This window comes from Artibeus jamaicensis, unplaced genomic scaffold (genome assembly GCF_021234435.1).
Source record: "Artibeus jamaicensis isolate MK-2021 breed Jamaican fruit bat unplaced genomic scaffold, CSHL_Jam_final contig_548, whole genome shotgun sequence".
Lineage (NCBI taxonomy): Eukaryota > Metazoa > Chordata > Mammalia > Chiroptera > Phyllostomidae > Artibeus > Artibeus jamaicensis.
In genome coordinates this window covers 16,110,777-16,134,524 of record NW_026521883.1, presented here as the reverse complement: position 1 = coordinate 16,134,524, position 23,748 = coordinate 16,110,777, and the positions used below count along the sequence as shown (strand labels likewise).

The window sequence follows — 23,748 nt, the reverse complement described above, 5'->3', positions numbered from 1 at the left end:
GTGCTTCATACAGTGATACAGTTGAGGCAAATGGTAAAAATGATTTCACAATATTTGGATATTTTTCACTCCACAGATTTCTCTTCTAAAGCTCAGTTTTGGGGATTGTCGATCTTCCTACTTCGCCCACATTCCTTTTCAGCTCTGCCTGAGCAAACACTCCTGTTCTCAGACTTTAACGCTCTTTTTGATAGGGTATTCCCCTGACTTCTCTACTCAGTCACTTTGTTGAATTCTTCTGTGGACCTTTAGTTCTCCTAAGAACACACCTTAGCTCATCATACTCACTCTCATTTACCACCACTTTACCCTCCTTAGAGTCCTGTGGAAAAGCCCAGGGAGTTTCTTCCACAGGGATAACAGATGGCCACAGTCCAAGACACGTTTACAGCCAAAGAACACCGCTTTCTCTGGAAGTTGTTCTTCCTCTTCCTTACGAAGGTGAAACTAGTGCAGACTGCACACTTATGTTTTGTTACACCTACTATTTCCACCTTTAACTAACTAGTTCCCTTTCCATTAACAGTCAGCTGGGAGAAATAAGATTTTAGTATTAGAATGTCAGTTTTTCTCTTAAAATTTTTTTATTGTCTGGCTGCTGTTGCTCAGTGGATTGAGCACCAGACTGCAAACCAAAGGGTCGCTGGTTTGATTCCCAGTCAGGGCACATGCCTGGGTCACAGGCCAGGTCCCCAGTGTGGGGCACATGAGAGGCAACCACACATTAATGTTTCTTTCCCTCTCTTTCTCCCTCCCTTCCCCTCTGTCTAAAAATAAAGAAATAAATCTTAAAAAAAAGTCCAGTAAAGAGACATGATCAAAAATTTTTTTAAAGATTTCAATAATTTAAAAAAATATTGTCAAAATACACACTCCAGACCTAACCACTGACAACTAGTTTGTGTATCTCTCAAATACAATTGTATATCTTTGTGCTACAAAATCACCATACAAATGTATTTTATAATATTTTTGTTTTAAAAAGAAATGTTCATTTATTTAGGACTTTAATTTCTTTCAACAATGTTCTACAGTTTTCTGTGTACAGATCTTGCCCTTTCATTGACTTTATTTCTAAGATTTTTAGTCCTTTGCATGCTATTGTGAATGGTGTTCTCGTAATGGTATTGGATTGCTATCTTGTTCTTACATCATGTGGCTTTACTTCCCAGTCCTGGTAAGTGTTTTATTTTTTCTTGTTTTGTTTGTACTAGATTCCCTAGAGTTCTCGCGGGGTGGAGGGGAAGGAGACTCAAGGTTCTCCCTGGAAGAATAATCCCTCCTTATCCCAACAGCAGCCATAACTGCTCCAGTATCATCTTTCTGATATATTGAGGTTCAGCTTAAAGAGCCACTTGAATATAAATAATCTATTTTACTCTCCTTTCTTTCTTCAGAGGTGGAAACTAACTAACCTCGGAATCACTAAGTAAATTTGATGTGTAGTTTAAAATGAAGTGAAAAATTACAAAGGCAAAATAAGGTATGACATGGGTATACAAAAGAAGTAAGTGAATCAGTAAAATTGCAGCCAGTCTTGTTCCTAATGAAACATTTTATTCTCTCACTATAAATATTAATTCATGGCAGATACAACCCTTCAGCTTTATGCAAATTTCATAGAAGAAATATATGTAGATTTGTCATTTTTCTTATCTCAAATTGAAGCTGCATTTGAAAAGGTTAAAAGGCTGCATAATTACACTGTTATTAAATGTCACATGAACTGATATTGTGCAGGTTAGGCCAAGTGGCTCTGTAACTTGAGTGTTAATTATTTGCAAACTGATGTAAGGGGCCCCCAAGGATATTACTGCTGCAGCGCCAGCCCTTCTCCAGCTTCACCACCGTTCGAGTCAGCAAGGCCAGTGAATCTCTCTGTTGCTTCATAGAGGGTACAGTGGAATTTAAGCAATATTCTTGCTTTTCATGTATAATTATTTCTACTTTTGGATTTTTACCTCGTGTAACGTTTTAACAGTCTTTTCCACTCAGATCTCATGTAAACTGTATAAAAGCCAACTTGTTATTAACTCTTTTTGACAGAGAGAAATTAGTGAGAGATGAATACAAGTGGAAAAAGAAGGCCACCAGGATTTTCAATTATTAATAGAAGTAGGAGTTTGACCAGAGACTGTTTGATAAAAGATACAGGTATTGAAAGGTCTTGTTTTAAGTGGCATGGGAAAAGGGACATAAAAATGCTCTGAAAATTCCAAGAAAAATGGTGGAAACAAGAAAAGAGAATATCATGTCCAAATTTTTAAAAGTATTTGGAAAAGTCTTCCACTTAACTGTGGAAGGAAAGCTAATCAAAGTTGTTACCCACTAATTACAAACTACTAAATTTTTGTCCTTTACTTAACTATACTTACATACTGTTGGCATGAAGTGTCTTCAGCTACTTGTTGTAAAGTATAATATGAAGGTTGCTGTTTCTGAATCTACCTTTTCGCCGTTACATCAGGAGGGCCTCAGGGAGTACCTGAAAAGGAGAAATTGGGCCACTGCTACACAGTTAAGATCCTAGAAATTTTAACACAGCCTGAGTATTTTCAGTTAGAAACAGCTTTATAATTGGGGATTTGTGTGACTGGCAATATATGGATAGAACTATAACCCCCCATTGTATGTTAAAATAGAAAACTCAAAGAAATTTTTATAAACATATTCACACAGAATCACAACATATCATAAATTACATATGTAGTGCATGATGAATATAGATATAACATACTTCAAACTGATTGCAAAAAATATTTTCTCCAGTCACTTCAGAATTTAGAAATACTTTGGTAGCATTTGATGGCCTCAGGACCATTTAACATCTACTGAGATCGGGGCACCCACGCCTTTCTTTCCTTCTGATCAATTTCCCTACAGCAAGAAAAAATATAAGAAGTGGTTCCCTTGACCCTAGAGCTGTGTTCAAGTTATTTTATGACAGTGGCATTTTTTCTCATTAATACACATTTTAACAAGTATGTACTATCTTGCTGAACCTCCCACAGGGGTCAGGCCACTGCCAAGCGCCACACATTCAAAATGGTGCCACCTCTGCAAGGCAGCTCCTGCACCTTAGAGCAAGCGAGCGTCTGCGTCTGGCGGTCAAGTCTTGGCTCTGTTCCTTCTATACATGTGAACTTGGGCAATTTACTTGATCTCCTCTAAACTTAGTTTCATCAGTTTCACTGGGTGAGCAACACCAAGTTCATGGGATTATTTGGAGGACTGAAATGTAAATTAAAGACTTGGCATGGGATCAGTGGTAGCTATGTAGTAACTATGTCTCGTTCATCAGCATATCAGGACCAGGAGATAAAACCTTTGGTGGGCAGAGTAAAGAAATAATGAAAACCTTCTGCTCTATTTCTTGCTTGCCCTCTGTCTCAAGTGTATCTCCTCACTGCACTGAGTAGTAGCAAAGGCTAAAGGAGGCTCCAGAATGTTGAGCGGAGCCACAGTCAGACACCAGCTTACCTCAGTGTTGGTTCCACGGTTCCAGGGGAAGGATGGAGGAGGTCATGGAGTTTAGGGCCCGGCCACTTCACTGGGGTCACAAAGCAGATGAAGACAGGGCCAAAAGTTCAGTTAGGAGAGCAGAGCGTGCACCAGGCTGCTGCGTCTTCTGTGCTGCATTTCCTAAGGAGTCTAGGAGCACTCTGTGACCAGACAGGCTGCAGATCCAGAACCCCACACAATTCTTGAGTCTATTAAATTAGTAAAAGTAATTTTTTAAATTTCTAAAACCATGTGTGCGTGGGCAAAGGGGATATAGGGTCACTCATACACTTCTGCTGACACTACAAAAGTAAACTTTCAGGACAGTAAATTGAATGAAATTTGGGGGGAAATTATAAAACTAATCATATTAATCAAGACTTCCTTACTCAAGGAAAAAATTCATTCTTCTGTACCTTTGAAGGATTCAAATTGCGAACATCACTAAAGATTGAGCTGTTGACCATGTTCTAAGGCTTACACTGTATATCTCAAGATTCAAAAGAAAGAGAGGACTACTTTTCTCTTTCCACCTTGGGCACTTATTGAACAGACTCAGGTCACATGTCCTCCCACCGACAAATCAGTCACTGCCCAGAGGAATGCAGGACAATGACAGACTCGCCAGTGAAGGTGGACACCATGAACGGCCATGCTCTCCAGGCTGTGAATTCTCCTCCTTCTTATTATCCTCCTTCTCCAAAGGAAGGGGGATGATGGTACCAGACAACAAAGGATGGGGAAGTGTCCTTGATAAAATAAAAGTTACTACAATCCAATATTCTAATCATGTCCTTTGCAGGGATAATACTATTCCTGAGACTATATCCCCAAAAAGTAAAAACAGGAGCAGGGGAGGGTCTGTGTGATTGCTGTGCCAATATGTCACAGCTGTGTACATTTCAAATACAAAACAAAACAAAACAAAATGAAACCCAACCTGAAAATGGCCCAAATGTTCAAATGCTGAGGAATGGGAAAGGTGCTTTGGTGTACTGTAGTGATAAACCATAACATGCAATTAAATTTATTAAACACTGAGATGGACTTGGACCAACAGTGGTGGGAACACAGGATGGATAAGACGTGGTCCCTCCCTGCCCTTCAGCAGTCACTAGATGGTATTAGTGGTAACAGTGATGAGCATGTGTGAGTGCTCTCCTGTTGATAGGCAGTGAGTCACGTGCTTCATTACTACAGATTCAATCCTCTGAACAATGTTTTGAGATAGGCACTTTGGTGCCATCCATTTTATTAATAATAAAAACTGATTTTAACACAGCTAATAAGTGATGAAAAAGGGACTCCGTTCAAGGCCTTCCACTTCCGAAGCTCACACTGTAATAGAGGTTTAAAACAAAACTGTAGGAACTCAGAATGGCTTGTTTTAAGGTGAATTACAATTTGACGTGCAATAAACTGTGCACATTTAAAGCACACAATCTGATAAGCATTGAAATGCCACTGTGAAGTCATCTGATCTCTTTTCTGGGACTACAGATTAATGTGAAGTTCTAGAATTTTATTTGTGTTTAACTTCTTTGACTCAGCCTAATGATATTGAGATTCATCATACGGTTGCATGTATCAAAAGTTCAGTTCTTTTTATTACAGAGTAGTATTCTGTTGTTTGGATATACCGTATACATTTATTCATTCACCTGCTGAAGGAGATCTGAGTTGTTGCCAGTTTTAGGATATTACAAATAAGACTGTTATAAACAGTCATGTACAAGTCTTTATACAGCCAATGCTTTCAGTTCTCTGGGATAAATATCCAACAGTGAAACGTGTGTATCATATGGTAGATGCATATTTAACTTTTTCTTAAGCTAAACTTTTTAGTTTGAGACAATGGAAGATCTGAATGCAATTGCAAAAATGAGGTAGAGGTCCTGTGTAACCTTTGCCCAGCTTTTCCCCAATAGCAACAGCTTGCAAAACTACACTGCCAAAACCAAGATTTTAACATTGATAAAGTCAAAATGCAGAATGTTTCTATTACAAAACACTAATTAATTCTCCGTTTCTAGAATTCATTACAAGAATATTATGTAAATAGAAGCATACCGTGTGTAACCTTTGGGGGTCAGCTTTCATCACTCAGAATAATTCCCTGGAGATTTCTCCAGGGCATTGCATGAATACTACTCAGCAATAAAAAGGAATGAACTGCTGATACATGCAACGGCAATTAAAAGCATCATGATAAATGAGAAAAGCAAAATATAAAAGGCAATGATATTTCACAAAAGGCAAAAACTACATAGGGACAGAAAATATGGTTGTCAAGGGCAGGGGGTGAAGAACAGAGATTTACTTCAAGGAGGCAGGAGGGGACTTCGGGGGATAATGAAAATGAAAATTTTAATTTTAGTGGTAGCTATATGACTATTAAGTAACTAATTTTTCTCCTCACCCAAGGACATGTTTATTGATTCTTAGAGAGAGAAGAAGAGAAACATCAATGTGAGAGAGAAACATCAAACAGTCGCCGCTTGCATGTGCCCTCCCTGAGACTGAACCTGCAGCTTAGGCTTATGCCCTGACCAGGGAACCTGTGACCTTTTGGTTACGGGATGATGTTCCAACCAACTGAGCCACACTAGCCAGGGCTACTTTTACCTTTTAAATGTGCACTGGGTGAGCATTTATGTTTACCCTTACTATATCTTATCTATAAAATGACTTTTCATATCATTTCCCATATTCTATGTGTGGTGTCCATTTTTTCCTAGTAAATTGTAAAAACACTAAGTTTTTAAGATTTTTTAATGTTTTTAAGATTTTAAAACATTTAGTTATATACAAAATCTTCTGCCAATATGTTGTTTTTAATTTTACTATATACAGTTTTCATGGAAATGCCACTAATTTTTATGCAAATTTACTTATTCTTTTCCTTCATATAATCCTGGGTTTACACCATACAAAGAAAGGCTATCCCTACTCCAAGATTATATACATATAATAATATATGTTTTCTTCTGGTACCTTAAGGAGGTACTAGAAGGTATTTGCTAATTTTATTAGCAATTTTTGCTTGTGCATACTTTATTTTGGTATATGTTGCCTGAACATGATTTATTTGAAGAATCTGTCTTTCCCCCCACTAAGGCCACTGTCATTGTGTACCAGATTCCTGTATCCGTTGGACTTTATTTATGGATTGCATCTGTTCCATTGGTATTTCTGGTCATATGCAATATTCTTTTTAAGTGTGGAACACATTCACAATCTTGCCCTGAGAAATGAGTACATCTACTTCTATCTGCCCCTTATCATGAGAAAGATAATGCTCAGCTTAGCATTTTAATCAACCCAAAGCAAAATATCAGTCTTTCAAATATACTATTTAATACCTATTACTGAGTGTTACATATATATTAGATCAAAATAACAACTCTGAAAGTGTAATTATATAGAATACTAGGAAAATTAATATTTTAACATCTGTGAATTAATGCATAGTACCATCTTTAGTTACCCTACTTAGGATGACTAACACAAAATCTTTTTGTAGTTTTAAGGTCTCCTCCAAGGAATGATTGGTAATGATGCTTAGTGCAGCAAACAGTGATTTCCTGATTGTGCTGCAGCTCTGGTTCATTAGGACTGAGCTAGAATGAGCTCGCACACTTGGAATTAGACTACGCAAGTGTGCAAGCAGTACATGGATCTGGCACCATTTCCCGATTGGCATGTGAAAACTCAAAAGGCACTCTTTGTCCACAGTTATGTTTTCAAACAATGAAGAATTAATAATGCTTCTCCTTAAATGAATATGTTAAAAATTGAAGACTGGAGAGCAAACCCTCTAATAACAGGGTCAGTAAACATCACTCATCATTTGTCTGTGGATCCAGCAGATTGTAAGAGCAGAGTGAGTGTGCCGGCCCCATCCCCAAACCCCCAGGTCACAAGCGCAACAATGACCCCAGGTCCTCATCCTTCGTGTGTCAGATATTTTAGGCAAGTTCTTTACATAAAACCTACAGCTAGATTGTGTTTTCAAACCCTGTTTGACAATCTGTGTTTCAAAAAAACAGTTTAATTCATTTTATTTATCACGATTACTCATATATTTGGATTAATTCCAAACCATATTGTATTGTTTCTATTTTCTGGGCTTTTTATTTGTTCCTCCCCCTACTTTGCTTGCTTATTTATTTATTTAGTTCATTGAGTTTTCTGCACTCACTTTTTTCTTTACTAATTTATGGGTTTCTGATTATACTTGACTAAAAATATAAAATTAGTCAATATCCCTTTTTTCTTAAAATGTGAGGACACTGATTTATATGTTCATTCAGTTTCTTAGCTTTGCCTTATCTTTTCCATCCTATAATAGTAATTCTTCCTTCTTTTTCTTTGTTATATAATTAGCTGTTAATTTGATTTATTCACATTGTATGTTCATATTATTCTTACTACCCACATCTTACTCAGGTTTACATTTTCTAAAATAGATACTTTCATAAATAGTGATCTGAGTGTTATAAATTTATTCTTTGCTTCTTTAGAAGGGATATTACTTTTGGTTTATTTTTTTTCCTCAAAATCAAAATGGCTTTTATTGTTAACTTATCTCATATAAGTCTCAGGAATTATTTAGCCTCTTGCTGTTTCTATAGCTGGACAATTTACATCTTATTCATCAGCCTGCTGAACTCTTTGTTTTTCAGAAGCAGATACTATCCCTAAATTTTCTGGTATCTTCATTTTTAACTATTGTGTCTTGCTGAATCAAAGCAACTGAATTTGATTCAAGTTCAATGTCATTTCCTTCAAGAATCAACTCATCTTTTTGGGCATGAGATACTGAACAAGCAATGCCTGACCTCAACCAAATCCTGAAGATGTACTTTTTGCCCAAGAAGTTTCTGATCTGAACAAGAGAACCATTCTCCTGGATAATGACATTGAGGGGGAGGTGAGTGTACACAGACCACATCTTGTAATGGAAGTCCAGTGTTTCACCCTCGATCGTGTTCTGTATGTGAGTGTAGACAGTACTTTTCATAGTTTTGAAGAGCTAGTATGGAAAAGTTAAAGTCCAGGGCTTAATTGAAGGTCTTCTGAGACCCAGGATATCTCATCTTAAGATCAGAGGACAATGATTTGAGATGGCTGATGCATCCCTTCAAGCACTTGACAGCAGCAACACTATCCACTTTGGGGAACTATAAATCAGCAAGGAAAAAGGACAATAACCCAGTAGAAAAATGAAGAGTCAGATGGGTGCTCAGCTCAATAGTGTCCAGGATAATGCAAATGAAAGCTACAATAGAAACCACTGATCACTCATTGGAAAAGCTAGAATTTAAGACTCACAATACCAAGAGTTGGCAAGGATGTGGAAGAAAAGAAACTGTCATGTACTTCTGAGGGAAGTATGGTTGTTACAACCACTTCAGAAAATAGTCTGATGTTATCACTACATTTCAAGATATGTACACCTCATGACCCAGTAATTTCACTATTGTATATGTTTATTCCCTATAGAATTGCATGTGTGTATGAATCAAGAAACACATACAAGGATGTTCATTGCATCTAATGAACTGCTATTTGTTGTATTATTATGGTAGCAAAAAACTGAAAAATGTCCAAAGATCCATCAGTAAAAAAATGTAGAAATTCTATATCTTAACTATAGAATCTAAAACACATTTATTACACAATGGAATAATAGCAGCAATGAAAATAAACAAACTATGGATGCAATTAAGATGCAATGATATGGATAAGCTCACATGATGTTCAATAAAAGAGCCAAACAAAAAGTAAAAGTATTTTATATGACTCAATGCATATGAAGTACAAAACCAGGCAAAACAAATTTACAGTGTTTAGAGATGCATGTTTGATGTGGTCAAGTATAGAGAAAAACAAACACGTGATCATCATCGTGAGTGCAGGAGACCCTGTCGCTCACACACACACAGACCTGTTAGACTTCCTGAATGAATTCAGCAAGACACAGAATCAACACAGAAAAATCAGTTGCATCTGTATATATGAACAGTGGGCAATTGAAAAAGGAATTAAGAAAACAATTTCATTTACATAAAAAAGAGTAAAATACTTAGGAATAAACTTAACCAACGAGGCAAAATACTTGTACACTGAGAACTATGAAACATTGTTGAAAGGAAGTAAGGAAGACACAAATAAATGAAAAGATATCGCATGTTTGTGGGGTGGAAGACTTAACACCCCACAACAATTGACAACATTGTTATGTTGTCAATACTATAGCCTATGTGATCTACAGATTCAGTAAAATTCCTACAAAAACCTCAATGGCATTTTTTGCAGAAATAAAAAAATTCCATCCTAAAATTCATATATAATCTTGAGGGACCCCAAACAGTGAAAACAATTTTGAAAAGAACAAGAGCCAAAAGGTAGAAGCAATCCAAGTCTCCATAAATAAATGAATGGATAAAAAAATATAGTGTGTGTATATTATTAGTCATATGTGTATACTATATTAATAATATATTCATGTTATTCATTCATAATATTCATAATATTAATATATTTTCATTCTTGAAAAGGAATGAAACTCTGACACAAGTTTTGACTTGGCTGAACCTTGAGGACATTATGCTAAATGAAAAAAGGAACCTTAAAAGACAAATACTCTATGATTCCACATTTATGAGATACTTAGAGTAGTCAAAATCATAGACAGAAAGTCGAATGGTTGTCAACAGGGTCTGGGGAAAAGGGATAATATGTTACTGTTCAAATGGGTAAGAACTTTTAGTTTTGCAATATGAAGAGTTCTAGATATAGATGGTGGTGATGGTTACATAACTATGCGAATGTACTTAACACCTTTGAACTGAACATTTAAAAACAGTTAAGATGATAAATTTTTTGTTATATGTATTTCACCACAATAAAACCTTTTGAAAAACTCATTGATCATGTATATATGGTTCATTTTTGGGCTCAATTCCATCCATTGATCTATATTTTAACCTAATAACAGCACCACATTGTTGGAATTATGTAGCTCTGCAGTAAGTTTTGAAATCAGAAAGTGTAAGTCCTCCAACTTTGTCCTTCTTTTTCAAGATTCTTTTGGCTATTTGGGGCCCCTTTTAATTCTATATGAATTTGAGAATTGGCTTTTCCAGTTCTGCAAAGAAGACACTGGAGTTTTCCAGGGACTGCGTTGAATCTGTAGGTCACTTTGGGTAGTACTGTCATCTTTACAGTATCATGACTTCTAATAAATAAACATGCGATGTTGTTCTCCACATAAATAGAACCAATAGTATGAAAGGGAAGAGAGAGATGAGAGAGAGAGGGAGAGAGAGAGAGAGAGAGAGAGAGATACTATAAGGAACTGGCTCACAATTACGGAGGCTGAGAAGTCCAAGATCTGTTGTTGGCAAGTGGGAGACTCAGGAGAGCTGGTGATATTATTACAATTGGAGTCTGAGGCCTAAGAAGCAGGAGAGCCAATGGTGTTCCAGTCTGAGTCCAAGTATGAAGGAAGGAGAGGAGCAATGTACAGGTTCTGAGGTAGGCAGAGAGAATGATTTCTTTCTTACGCAGCCTTTCAAAAATTCAGGCCTTCAACAGATTGAATGAGGCTCACCCACATTGGGGAGAACATTCTGTTTCACTCAAGCTACTGATCAAAAGATATCTAAACCAGAAACATTCTCGCAGACACACCCAGAAACTGTTTAACCAAATATCTGGGCACCACAGCTCAGTCAAAATGGCACATGAAATTAGCCATGAGAATTGGTTCTTACCTGCAGCCAAGGTTGAGAACCACTGCTCAGGGTACATTGAATTTCGTCCAGGGGAAAGAATGAAATTAAAACCTGTAAATGTCACAAAGGATAAAAAGTTCTTTTTTATGGCTGAGTAGTATTCCACTGTGTAAATGTCCCATAGTTATTTTAACCCTTTGCAACAGCATGGACATGGAGAGCATTATACTAAGTGAAATAAGCCAGTCAGAGAAAGGTAAGTACCATATGATCTCATTCATATGTGGAATCTAATGAACAAACTGAACTCACAAGCAAAATAGAGAGACTCATGTATGGAGAGCAGGCTGATTGCTCTGGAGGGGAGGTGTTGGAAGTGGAGACATCGAGCAAAAAAAGAAAGGACTCAGACATAAACAACAGTGTGGTGATTATGGAGGAGGTAGAGTGGGTGGAGGTAGAAGAAGGTATAAAGAGGACAAAGAGTAATAGAAAAATATATAATAAAAAGTAAACTATTTTTTAAAAACCCTACAACTGTCTTCAAGGAGTTAACAGTCATATCAATGATCAGGTGCTTCTCACAGTAAGTAGAATGCTTAAATAGGTAAGTTTGGTATGGAGAAATTAGAGGAAATTATATTCTAACAAAGGTTTGCTTTATGTAGATCTAGAAATATATTCACTTTTTTCCATATCCCCACACAAGGGGAGGAGATTCCAAACATGTAAACAGGGATTTTGAACTCTTTTAAGCAATGAGCTACTTCAAAATCCTAATGCAGGTTTGTTGCATTGAACAAGAAAGATGACTTTAATTTTCCAGCATAATTTGAAAACTTGCCATTTAATTACTAAATATTTAAAAACTTTTCAGTATGTTCCCTCTTGTATTCTTATAAACCTTTTATGAGTTGAGGAAAATCAGCATAGCATTCATGAATAAGTAAGCATAAAGCCGCACTGGTGTGAATTCAGTGATCATCACTATTCTGTTTTGTCATTTGGCAGCAAGAATACACTTAACATCTAAACATAATCAGCATCAAATTTGTGATGTTCTATTCTACAGCTCCAAATTTCAAAATACAGAATTTGAGTCTGTTTATCCTCTGGTGGTATATTTAGGCATGAAAGGCAAACTGCTGAGTGTGAATTCTGTTTCCTATTGGCGAAGGGTAAGCCTGTTCTCCATTTAATGAAGCATCTTTGTCACGGCCATTGGGAAAAAGTACACAAAGCAATGAGAACAGCCACTGATGTAGCCTTGTCTCAACCAAAAGCTGATTTCTGTCTTCCTTAAGGTTATAATCAAGCTAAGCTCAGACCTAACAGCCCCTGGCTGGACAGAAAATGACCTCAGAACTGACTTAGACCACCCGACTTGTGAACTCTATTTTTTTATTCTGTATGATTTAGCTAACTTTCAGAATGTTATTAAAGCTCTTCGAGTTCTTTTAATTAATTTATACAAAAGTTTACATTTATGATTTTTTTCTAACTTCCCAAATTCCATTAAAATTATACTACTGGGATAAATGATAGAAAATAGGTATGCCCCCTTCTCAACCAAGCCCCTTTCTACCCTTCCAACTGTAACTACTGTACTGACTTTTTAAAATTGTATGTCTGCCCTGGCTGGTGTGGCTCAATGGCTTGAGCACCAGCCTGCAGACTGATAGGTTGATACTGATAGGTTGCTGGTTCAATTCCTGGTCAGGGCACATACCTGGGTTGCAGGCCAGGTCCCCAGTTGGGGACATGTGAGAGGTAACCAATTAATGTTTCTCTCCCTTTCTTTCTCGCTCCTTTCCCTGCATCTGAAAATAAATAAATAAAATGTTTTTTTAAATGTATGTCAAAGTACACATAACAAAATTTACCATCTTTACCATTTTAAGCTGTTCCAATTAATAATGTTGCATACATTTACATTGTTGAGTAACCAGAACTCCTCATTGTGTAAAATTTTGAACTTTATACTCATTAAATGATAACTCCTCATTATTGCTTTTTTCCTAATCCCCTGGCAATAGTGCTTTACTTTTTTGTCTTTATGATTATTACTACTCTAAGTACCTTATATAAGTGGAATCAGACAGTATTTACTTTGACGTTTTACTTAGCATGGTGTCCTCAAGATTCATTCACATTGTAGCACAGGTCAGAGTTTCATTCCTTTTTAAAAATAAATAATATTCTACCCTGGCTGGTGTAGCTCAGTAGATTGAGCATGGGTCTGTGAACCACACAATCGCGGTTCCATTCCCAGTCAGGGCACATGCCTGGGTTGCAGGCCAGTTCCCATCAGGGGACTCACGAGAGGCAACCATACATTGATATTTCTCTCCTTTTCTCCTTCCCTTCCTCTCTAAAGATAAATAAATAAAATCTTTAAACAAAATAAAAAATGAAAATGAATAATATTCTATTATATGTATAGACAGCATTTCCTCAAATAACATTGTTTCATTCAACATCATTTCATATAATGATGAGATACCACAGGAGCTTAACTCTCGTTTATATAATGAGCCTGTGGTAACATTGGTTGTGTTATACATTGTTTTGCTTAGTTGCAGAACCTGGCAACACAGAATAAAGACTTACTCTACTATATTTTGCTTATCCATTCATTTGTTTATATACAAATGGGTTGCTCCCACCTTTTGGCTATGTGATTAATGCTGCTATGAACACATGTGTACAGATATCTTTTAAAGACCCTGCTTTCCGTTATACTGGGTATATTCCCAAACAGAGAATTGCTGAATCACATGGTAATTCTATTTTTAATTTCTTAAAGAAGCACCAAACACCTTTTCACAGTGGCTGTACCATTTTATATTTTCACCAGTGCAGGAGGGTTCCAATTTCTCCACATCCTTGTTGACACTTGTTAATTTCGGTTTTGTTTTTTTGACAGTAGGTAGAATGTCCAGTGGTTATCTCATTGTGATTTTCAGTTGTATTTCTCTAATGATTAGTGATGTTGAGCATCTTTTCATATGCTTCTTGCCTATTTTTATCTTCTTTCAAGAAATGTATATTCAAGTCCTTTGCCCATTTTTAATTGGGTTGCTTGGTTTTTGTTGTTGTTATACTAGTTCTGAATTTACATATTCTTGATATTTACCCTTCTTCAGATATGTGATTTGCAAGTATTTTCTTCCATTCAATGGGTTGCCTTTCTACTATGTTGTTAGTTCCTTTTGATGGACAAAATTTTTAAATTTCGATGTAATGCTATTTGTCTGTTTTTTTCTTTTGTTCCTGGGCCTTCGATGTCATTGACTACTTGAATTTTGACAAGAGTGCCAAGAGCAATCAATGGGAAAAGAAAAGTCTTCTTAACAAATGATATTAGAAAAACTTGATATTACACACAAAAGAATGAAGTTGTGGCCCAATTTACACAATATAAAAAAATTAAATCAAAATGTATTAATTAAATATAAGAGCTAAAACAAAAAACTCTTAGAAGAAAACATAGTAAATTTTCATAACCTTGGATTTGGCAATGGATTATTAGATATTACATCAAAAGCACAAGCAACAATAATGACAACAGCAAAAAAAAAAAAACCCAGCCAGGTAAAGTAGATTTCCTCAAAATTAAAGCTTTTGTGCCCCAAAAGACATAATCAAAAAGTGAAGACAATAAATAAAATAGAAAAGAATACTTGCAAATGATATATCTGACCAGGGACTAGCATCCAGGGTGTATAAAAACTCTTACAACTCAACGATAAAAAAGACAACAACCTTTTTTTTAATGGCAAATACTTGAATTCATGTCCAAGAAGAACATAAAGAGATACTCGATATCTTTTTTTTTAAACCTCGCCTGAGGACATTTATTCATTGCTTTTTAGAGAGAGAGAAGGGGAGAGAGAGAGAGAGAAACATTGATTGGTTGTCTCCTATAGGTGCTCAGACCTGGAATCTTATGTGCCAGACTGGGGATCAAACCCTCAACCTAGGCGTATGCCCTGACCAAGAATCAAACCTGCCATCTTTCAGTTATGGGATGATGCTCTAACTAACTGAGGCACATTGGCCAGGGCAAAGATGCTCAATACCTTAATCATTAAGGAAATGCAAATTAAAACTATAATGAGGTACCACTTCATACCCACTAGGATGATAACTATATAACAACAATGATGCTATACTATAACCAGTGCTGGTAAAGATGTTGAGAAATTGGAAACTTTGCATGCTGCTGGTAGTAAACAAAAATGGTTCAGTCACTGTGGAAAACAGTTTGGTGGTTCCTGAAAAAGTTAAAAATAGAATCACCATATGACTACAGAATTCCACTCTTAGAGGTATACACCCCAAAATTAAAAACATAACTTCCATGTGTACATTCATGTTCATAGCAACACCATTCACAACAACCAAATGGTGGAAGCAACCCAAGTTTCCACTGATGGGTGATGAATAAACAAATTACGATATGTACATACATTGAAATATTCAGTGATAGAAAGGAATTAAATACTTGCTACAATGTTGATGAACCTAAAAAATATTATACTAATTAATGAAGGCACCACTTGCATAGAAGCTTCCTCAGTCTAGTTATGGATGGTATTATGGGCCCTGTTAGCCCAGGGGGGCAAGAACCATGCCACTGTGAAAACATGAGTTCTTAGTTGTTTCTACATTTTTGCTTCACTATCTCAGAGTCCTAATGGAACACATCTGATTAGCAGAGTCTAACTCAAGTGCCCACGTCCTAGTTCAAGGGGGTTGGGAAGACAAATATTTGGATTTTTCCACTTATACAGTGAGAGGCAGGCCTTGCCAAATTTACTGGGCAAGAAATTCCTTAACAAATAAATAGTTCAAGTGGTGAATAGCCTGTTCCCTCCACATGGTAAATAAGTACTACATAATTTGACCTTGTTTTGGAAATTTTAGGTCATGCAATATGAAAGTATTTGGAAAGCGGAAAAATATCTTCATTTGCAGATGACATCTCAGTGAAAAAATGGAAATGTCAGTGAAAAACTCCAAGAACTACTGAGGAAATTTATGAAAATGGCTGGATACGAGATGAGTATACAAATACCGATAGCTTTTCTAATCCACTAGAAATGGACATTGAAATTTTCCCATTATCATAGCATGAAAAAAGTAAATATATATGAACACATACGATAGAGAATTCTGTAATCTTACTAAAAGACATAAAACAAAGCTTAAACAAACAGACATACCATATTTATCATGAGTAGTGGTATCATGAATGAATGGAAAGAGGTAAAGTTTAAAAAAATTAATCTTCCCCAAATTAATACATCAAATAAATATAATCCAAATCAGAATAATAATTCATAGAGGTAGATAAATTTGTTCACATAGAAATGTTCATATAAAAAAGGTCATATGAAAAAGTGTATGTGGAAGAGAAAAAACTTCCAATATATAAAGTATAGACAATAGCCAAAGTATTGTAAAAACAGTTGCCTTCAGGTATCAAACCTTACTAAACACTACCGTAATTAAAGTAGTCTAGTATAGGCGTTAAAGTAGACAATTAGGCTAGTCGAATAGAGAGGAAGAAACTTACCCACATTATAAAGGTGACATTTCAATTTAGTTTTAAAATGGTGGCTTAAACCTCTGGCCAAGATGGAGACGTAGGTAGACAGACACACTGTGCCTCCTCACACAACCAAAAAGACAACAATTTAAAAACAAAAACAATGAGAACTGACAGAAAACCGACCTCTGTGGAAGTCTGACAACCAAGGAGTTAAGACACACTCATTCAGACTGGTGGCAGGGACAGAGACTGGCAGTCAGGCGGAGAGGACTTGCAGCAAGGTGGTGGCTGGAGGACCTGGGTGGGCAAGGCCAGGTGGCAAATTGCGGACTGGGCAGTCACACATTCCTGTGCAGATAAACAGGAGGAACAACTGGGGATCGGGATGGACTGTGCAATCCAGAGCCCCAGCCTTGAGACATAAAGCCTCAAACCGTTACAGGTGATTGAAAACACCTGTAGGGGTTGAGGCAGCAGTGGGAGAAACTCCCGGACTCACAGGAGAGCTCGTTGGAGAGACCCACAGGCTCCTAGAACATATACAAGCCCACCCACCCGGGAATCGGCTCCAGAAGGGCCCCATTTGCTTGGGGGAAGTGGGGGAAGTGACTGAAATCTGGCAGAGAGTGAAGCCAGCACCATTGTTCCCTTTCAGACCCCTACCCCATATACAGCGTCACAACAGCCGCATTGTGGGTTGGCCACCCTGGTGAATATCTAAGGCTCCGCCCCTCACTACGTAACAGGTGCGTCAGGACAAAAAAATTACCCAAACGAAAGAACAGATCAATGCTCCAGAAAAAATACAACTAAGCAACAAAGAGATAGCCAACCTATCAGATACAGAGTTCAAAACACTGGTAATTAGGATGTTCACAGAATTGGTTGAATATGATCACAAAATGGAGAAAAAAGTGAAGGCTATGAAAAGTGAAATAAAGGAAAATGTACAGGAAACCAACAATGAAGTCAAGGAAACTGGGACACAAATCAATGGTTTGGAGCACAAGGAAGAAATATTCAACCAGAACAGAATAAAGAAACAAGAATTCAAAAAAATGAGGGGAGGCTTAGGAAACTCCAGAACATCTTTAAACGTTCCAACATCTGAATCATAGGGGTATCAGAAGGAGAAGAGGAAGAGCAAGAAATTGATAACTTACTTGAACAAATAATGAAGGAGAACTTCCCCAATCTGGCAAAGGAAATAGACTTTCAGGAAGTCCAGAAGCTCAGAGAGTCCCAAGGAGGAACACACCAAGGCACATCATAATTATATTAGCCAAGATTAAAGATAAGGCTAAAAAGAGAATCTTAAAAGCAGCAAGAGAAAAGAAGACAGTTACCTACAAAGGAGTTCCCATAAGACTATTAGCTGATTTTTCAGAAGGTCAGAAGGGGCTGGAAAGAAATATTTGAAGTTATGAAAGGCAAGGAGCTACATCCAATATTACTCTATCCAGCAAAGCTATCGTTTAGAGTGGAAGGTCAGATAAAGCGCTTCCCACATAAGGTCAAGTTAAAGGAGTTGTTCATCATCACCCAGCCCTTATTATATGAAATGTTAAAGGGACTTATCTAAGAAAAGGAAGATAAAAATTATGAACAGTAAAATGACAAAAATATCATAGCTATTAACAAGTGAAACAAACAAACAAACAAACAAAAAGAAACTAAGCAAACAACCAGAACAGGAAGAGAATCACAGAAATGCGGATCACATGGAGGGTTATCAGTGGGAGAGTCCGAGGAGGAGAGAGGGGGAAAAGGTACAGAGAGTAAGTAGTATAAATGGTAGGTAGAAAATAGACAGGGGGAGGTTAAGAATACTATAGGAAATGTAGAAGCCAAAGAATGACCCACGGACATGAACTAAAGTGGGGGAATGCAGGTGGGAGGGGTGTGCAGGGTGGAGGGGAATAAAGGGGGGAAAATGGGACAACTGTAATAGCACAATCAATAAAATATATTTTAAAGAAAACATTCACTTTGGACCTCAGCTTCAGCCATTTTGAGTTATTTAATTTATCTAAGCCTTACTTTGCTCAACTCTAAATGATTTTAATAGATGTACTTCTAAATAAAATTGTGACAGATAATGGACATACAATAATTAGTATGATGCTTGGCAAGTAGTAAATGGGTTGTGAATATTACAAGGATCTTCTGTTTTCCAATATCTGAGAAAAATCATTCTGTGGAATCCTTCCAAACAATAATTTGTTTATTAATATTACAAAATAAATTAAGTATTAAGTATGAAACAGTAATATCCATGAGATAAAATGATGGAATAGATTCTAACATTGCATTGCAAGAAAACCTTATCTTTCATTTTCTCATTTATTTATCTGTTTTAGCCCTTCTTTTGTATGGGGGATGTAGAGATAAAGTCACTTAGCCAAAGTTGCTAGCTGGAATGGTAGAAAACTTAAGTATCCTCGGCAATTTCTTTTCCTTTTCTGGTAAGCACATGGCATCAGAGATTAAACTTGCATTTCCTGGCTCCTGATGTAGCTATCTATGTACAGCCATATGATGAAGTTGCCGGCAATGGATTGTAAAAGTGAATGTCACTAAGAGAGGAGTGTTCTCTAGCTATCTTTTTTTAATGTACTTTTTATAGCAGTTTTAGGTTCACAGCGCAATAGAGGGGAAAGTACAGATATTTCCCACATACTTCCTGCTAAAGAACATTTTTTAAAGCTTTTTTTAGCATGAAGAATTAGGTTACATAAAAGAAAATTTATTGACTAATGCACTAGTGTATTAGTCAATAACATTTGTTTCGCTCTATGGCTGAGTTTAAAAGAATAACTTTAAAATTTTGTATCCTTAGTTTTTATTGATCTAAACTGGCTACATTTAAGCTACTAATCATTCCTGTATTTACTGGATGAAGCAAAAGATGAAAAGACATTTCACTGCGTAATGTGTCAGCCTCCAAGAGTTTCATCAAATCGTCTTGTCCATCAGCTACAATCAAGCTAATGCATCTACTAACATAAAGTAGTGCACTGGTTTTGTTCAGGTTTATTTACTAGTCTAGTGATTAATTCAGTGAAGCCAGGGCTCTAAATGACAACCACATGGATAATTGCATCATAATGTGTTTCCTCTTCAGTTTAGTCAGGTTCAAGTCTACAGCTAATAGAACTGGTGCCTCACAGGTGCTGGGTTTAGTATCATATAAATTAAAACCATATTTATTTAGAAAATGTTTGAACTTATTAGTTCTAATACCATCTATCATGTTCTTTGCAAAGTATTGCTTAAAAATATTAATTAATATCAAGTCATTTATTGCTCATTTGATAAGTTAACTTTTGCATTTGAGAATGAATTACAAATTCATTCAAATTACAAATTGAGACTAGAAAAGGTTAGATTGTTGACTCTTTTCAGCAAACTGAGCTCTGTAATTGTAATGGAACTTGATACCTACAAGGGTTACTTGATTGAACTCTTGGTTGTCATGGAATTTACCAAATATTTATTATTTTTTATGGAATTGACCATTTAAATGATAAAAATTGTGGCTTTTTTATCACTCTCTATGGAATCTTTTTTTTTAGATTTTATTTCTTTATCTTTAGAGGGGAAGGGAAGGAGAGAAGGAGAGAAATATCAATGTATGGTTGCCTCTCATGAGTCCCCTGCTGGGGACTGGCCTGCAACCCAGGCATGTGCCCTGACTGGGAATCGAACAGCAATCGTGTGGTTCGCAGGCCTGCGTTCAGTCCACTGAGCTACACCAGCCAGGGCTCTATGGAATCTTTAATAAATAGATCTTAATTATAATGTACTCAAATTTATCAATCTTTCTTTATGGTTTAGTGCTTTTTATATTCTACTCAAGCAAACTTTCTATATTCCCAAATCATGAAGTCATTTTTCTTTATTATTTCTCAAAATGTTATTATTTCACATAGATTTATAATCCACCTTGAATTGTTTTCATGTATGATGTGAGGCAAGGTCAAGTTCACATTTTTCCTTCTGGGTGGGCTTTCTCTCCCCTTTTATCTGCTGTATCACCTTTGTCATTAATCAAGAGTTCATTATAGCACAGCTATAATGTCAATACATAATAAATACAATGATTTCCATTTAATAGGACAATAATACAGTATGGGGCAAAATAGGTTTACAGTTGTTTATATAGAAAATAATATACTAATAAATAATAATATAAGAATAAACTGTGTTTCATGTACTCAACTATAAACCCACTTTTGCCCCACTCTGTATATTTCACACTCCATTGTACCTTAAAAGCATGACATTGGAGTCCACTTTTACTTTGCTTACTTGTTTTGACATAATGGGGATGCACAAGAAATAAAACAAAATGTTGCTCTACAGCAATACACATGGCACCAGAAAGGCTGTTCAATTTTAACTGCATCATTGTGATGTACAGTAACACCAACTGTGAAGTGATGAGAGTGCTACATACGATGTCTTGTGACCACTCAACTCTGTTGTTGTAAGCAAATGAGTGTGGTCATGTTCTAAGAAAACTTGACATGAGGTCACTGAAATTTAAATTTTAAATAATTGCCAAGTATCACAAAATATCCTTTTGATTTTTTCAACTATGAAAAAGGAAAAAGCCATTTTTTGCTCACAAGCTGTACAAAAACAAGCAGCAGGGCAAATCTGGATATTTGGACCATCGTTTGCCAACTTCTAACCTACGTGGTCATTCAGGACCATATTTATCAAAATGTGTTTTGAGGAACTCTACTTCTAGAAAATCTTTCTCAAAAATAAAAAGTTAAATTATTTAATAAAATGCCATATCCTATATTTCCCAGTTGTAGATTTATGCTGTCAGTACTGGTACTCTGAAAACTTCTGCAATAGAGAAACTTGTCTACTTTTGCCTATCCCAGCTGCAATGAACCTCATTAATTTCCCAGATCTCTTATTTACATGGCACTCTTATTTGAAGCCTTAGAAACAAAGTATGGTATTTACTTTGAGAAATATTGAAATGGTCTGGTCTACTTATTTTACAAATGAATAAAATGAAGTAACCAAGTGCTAAGAATAAAATGTTCTTATTTTTTAGGAAATGGCAGGCCATTTACTGGCCTTAACAACAACCAGAACAAGTTTCAATTAAATACATTGTAATCTATTAGTAACTTCACATTAGTAATTAGCCAATGAATTATTGCCTCCTCTGAAAGACAGCCAATCAACAACTTCACTCCAATAAACATGCTTCTAAAAGTCAGCCAATCAGCAAATCTTTTTTATCATCACCTGAGGACAGGCTTATTGACTTTTTAGAGAGAGGGAAAGGGAGGGGAAGAAACATCCGTGTGAGAGAGAAACATTGATGGGCTGGCTCTCAGGGATGCCTGGTCAAGGAGGGACCAAACCTGCAACCTAGGTATTCTCTCTACTGGGAACTGAACCTGCAACTCTTGGGTTTATGGGACAATACTCCAACAAACTGAGCCACACCAGTCAGGGCCAATCAGCAATAGTCTTCATTTAAGTAACTATACTTCAATAGCTGAAAGTTACACATTTCTTTAAAATCATCAACCTAATATACAATGAAGTAAGAGAAGGTTCACTGGGAAAGGCGACTGTTTAAATTAATTCATTAGTTGGAAGCTAATTTTCTGTTAGAATCTAGTGTGTTCTCCATTTCCAGGTGGAGAGTTTGTGGGAAACCAAAGGATGGCTAGCTGAGAGTAAACTGCCAAGTCTCTAAGCTCAGTGGATGAGCAATAATGTGGTATTTTAAGAAGAGATCACATCTTCATCATTCTAAAGGTATTTTGGGCATTTAGGTTAGAAACAATTACCAGAGACAACATGTTTGGCCACAAAGTTTAATTACTGGCCCTACTCCAAAGATTTATAGTTTATCTATTGCTTCTCCAAACCTGAAAGTAGCTTTAGATGCCTACCTGTTATTCTGACAACAAAATTTTGGTGGGATGCTTTGCTGCTGATAATAAAATAGTTCTCATCCTCTGTTCTAGGGAAGAACTGATGGTCCACTGACCATGGTCAAGTGCCCTACAGAATCAGCTTTAAACCTATCCCAATCTTTCAATGACAGTTTTGCATCAGCAACTATGCTTCTGAAAGCCATGACATTCATCACCAAGCTGATACTTTCAGGGTGTCTGTATGGCCTTTCTCAAGTTATAAGTTAATAAATCATTTGGTTATTTACTGCATGCCTATTACATGCTATGATACTCTAGGCCAGTAGTTCTCAACTTTAATCACATATAGATCAGCTCACAAAAGTTTAAAATTGTGGCACATAGGTCCTAGTCACAGTAATCGCTCTGTCTAGAGTGTAGCCTAAGCACTGGGTTACTTAAAAGTTTGACTGGCTCTTATCTGAAAGTGAAAGCGAGGTCCTGAAGAGATATTTGCAGACTTATTTTCATAGCAGTATAATTCAGAATAGCTAAAACGTGGAAACAACTCAAGTGTCCATCTATGGATGAAGGGATAAACAAAGTGTAGTATATATGTGCGATGGAATACTATTCACCCTTTAAAATGAATGAAATTAAGACACACGTGACAGCAGGGATGAACCTTGAGGACATCAAGCTAAGTGAAGTAAGCTAATTACAAAAAGACAAATGCTGTCTGATTCCATTTATATGAGGTACTTAAGAGTAGTCCAAATCAAACTGAATGGTGGTTTGCAGCAGCTGAGTGGAGGGAGGAATACAGAATTATTGTTTAATTTTTATTAGTAATAGAATTTCAATTTTACAGGATACAAAGAGTTTGGAGATGGATGGTAGTGATGGCTGCACAACAATGTGAGTGTAGTTAATGCCACTGAACTGCACACTCAAAGATGGTTAAGATGGTTAGTTTGGTGTTTGGGTAGTTTACCACAATAAGAAAACTGAAAAAAATTCATTGACCATGAATATATGGTTTATCTTGACT

At 36.4% G+C, this 23,748-nt stretch overlaps 1 long non-coding RNA gene across 1 annotated transcript; it reads right to left on the bottom strand.

The window, feature by feature from the left end:
* Nucleotides 1-3,496: 3,496 nt before the first annotated feature.
* Nucleotides 3,497-13,045, bottom strand: LOC128628154 (uncharacterized). The gene is made up of 3 exons (XR_008392480.1): nt 12,973-13,045; nt 11,283-11,354; nt 3,497-3,710 (listed from the first exon to the last, which is right to left on the bottom strand). It is a non-coding gene; the product is annotated as an uncharacterized LOC128628154 (long non-coding RNA).
* Between the last annotated feature and the right edge of the window lie 10,703 nt (nt 13,046-23,748).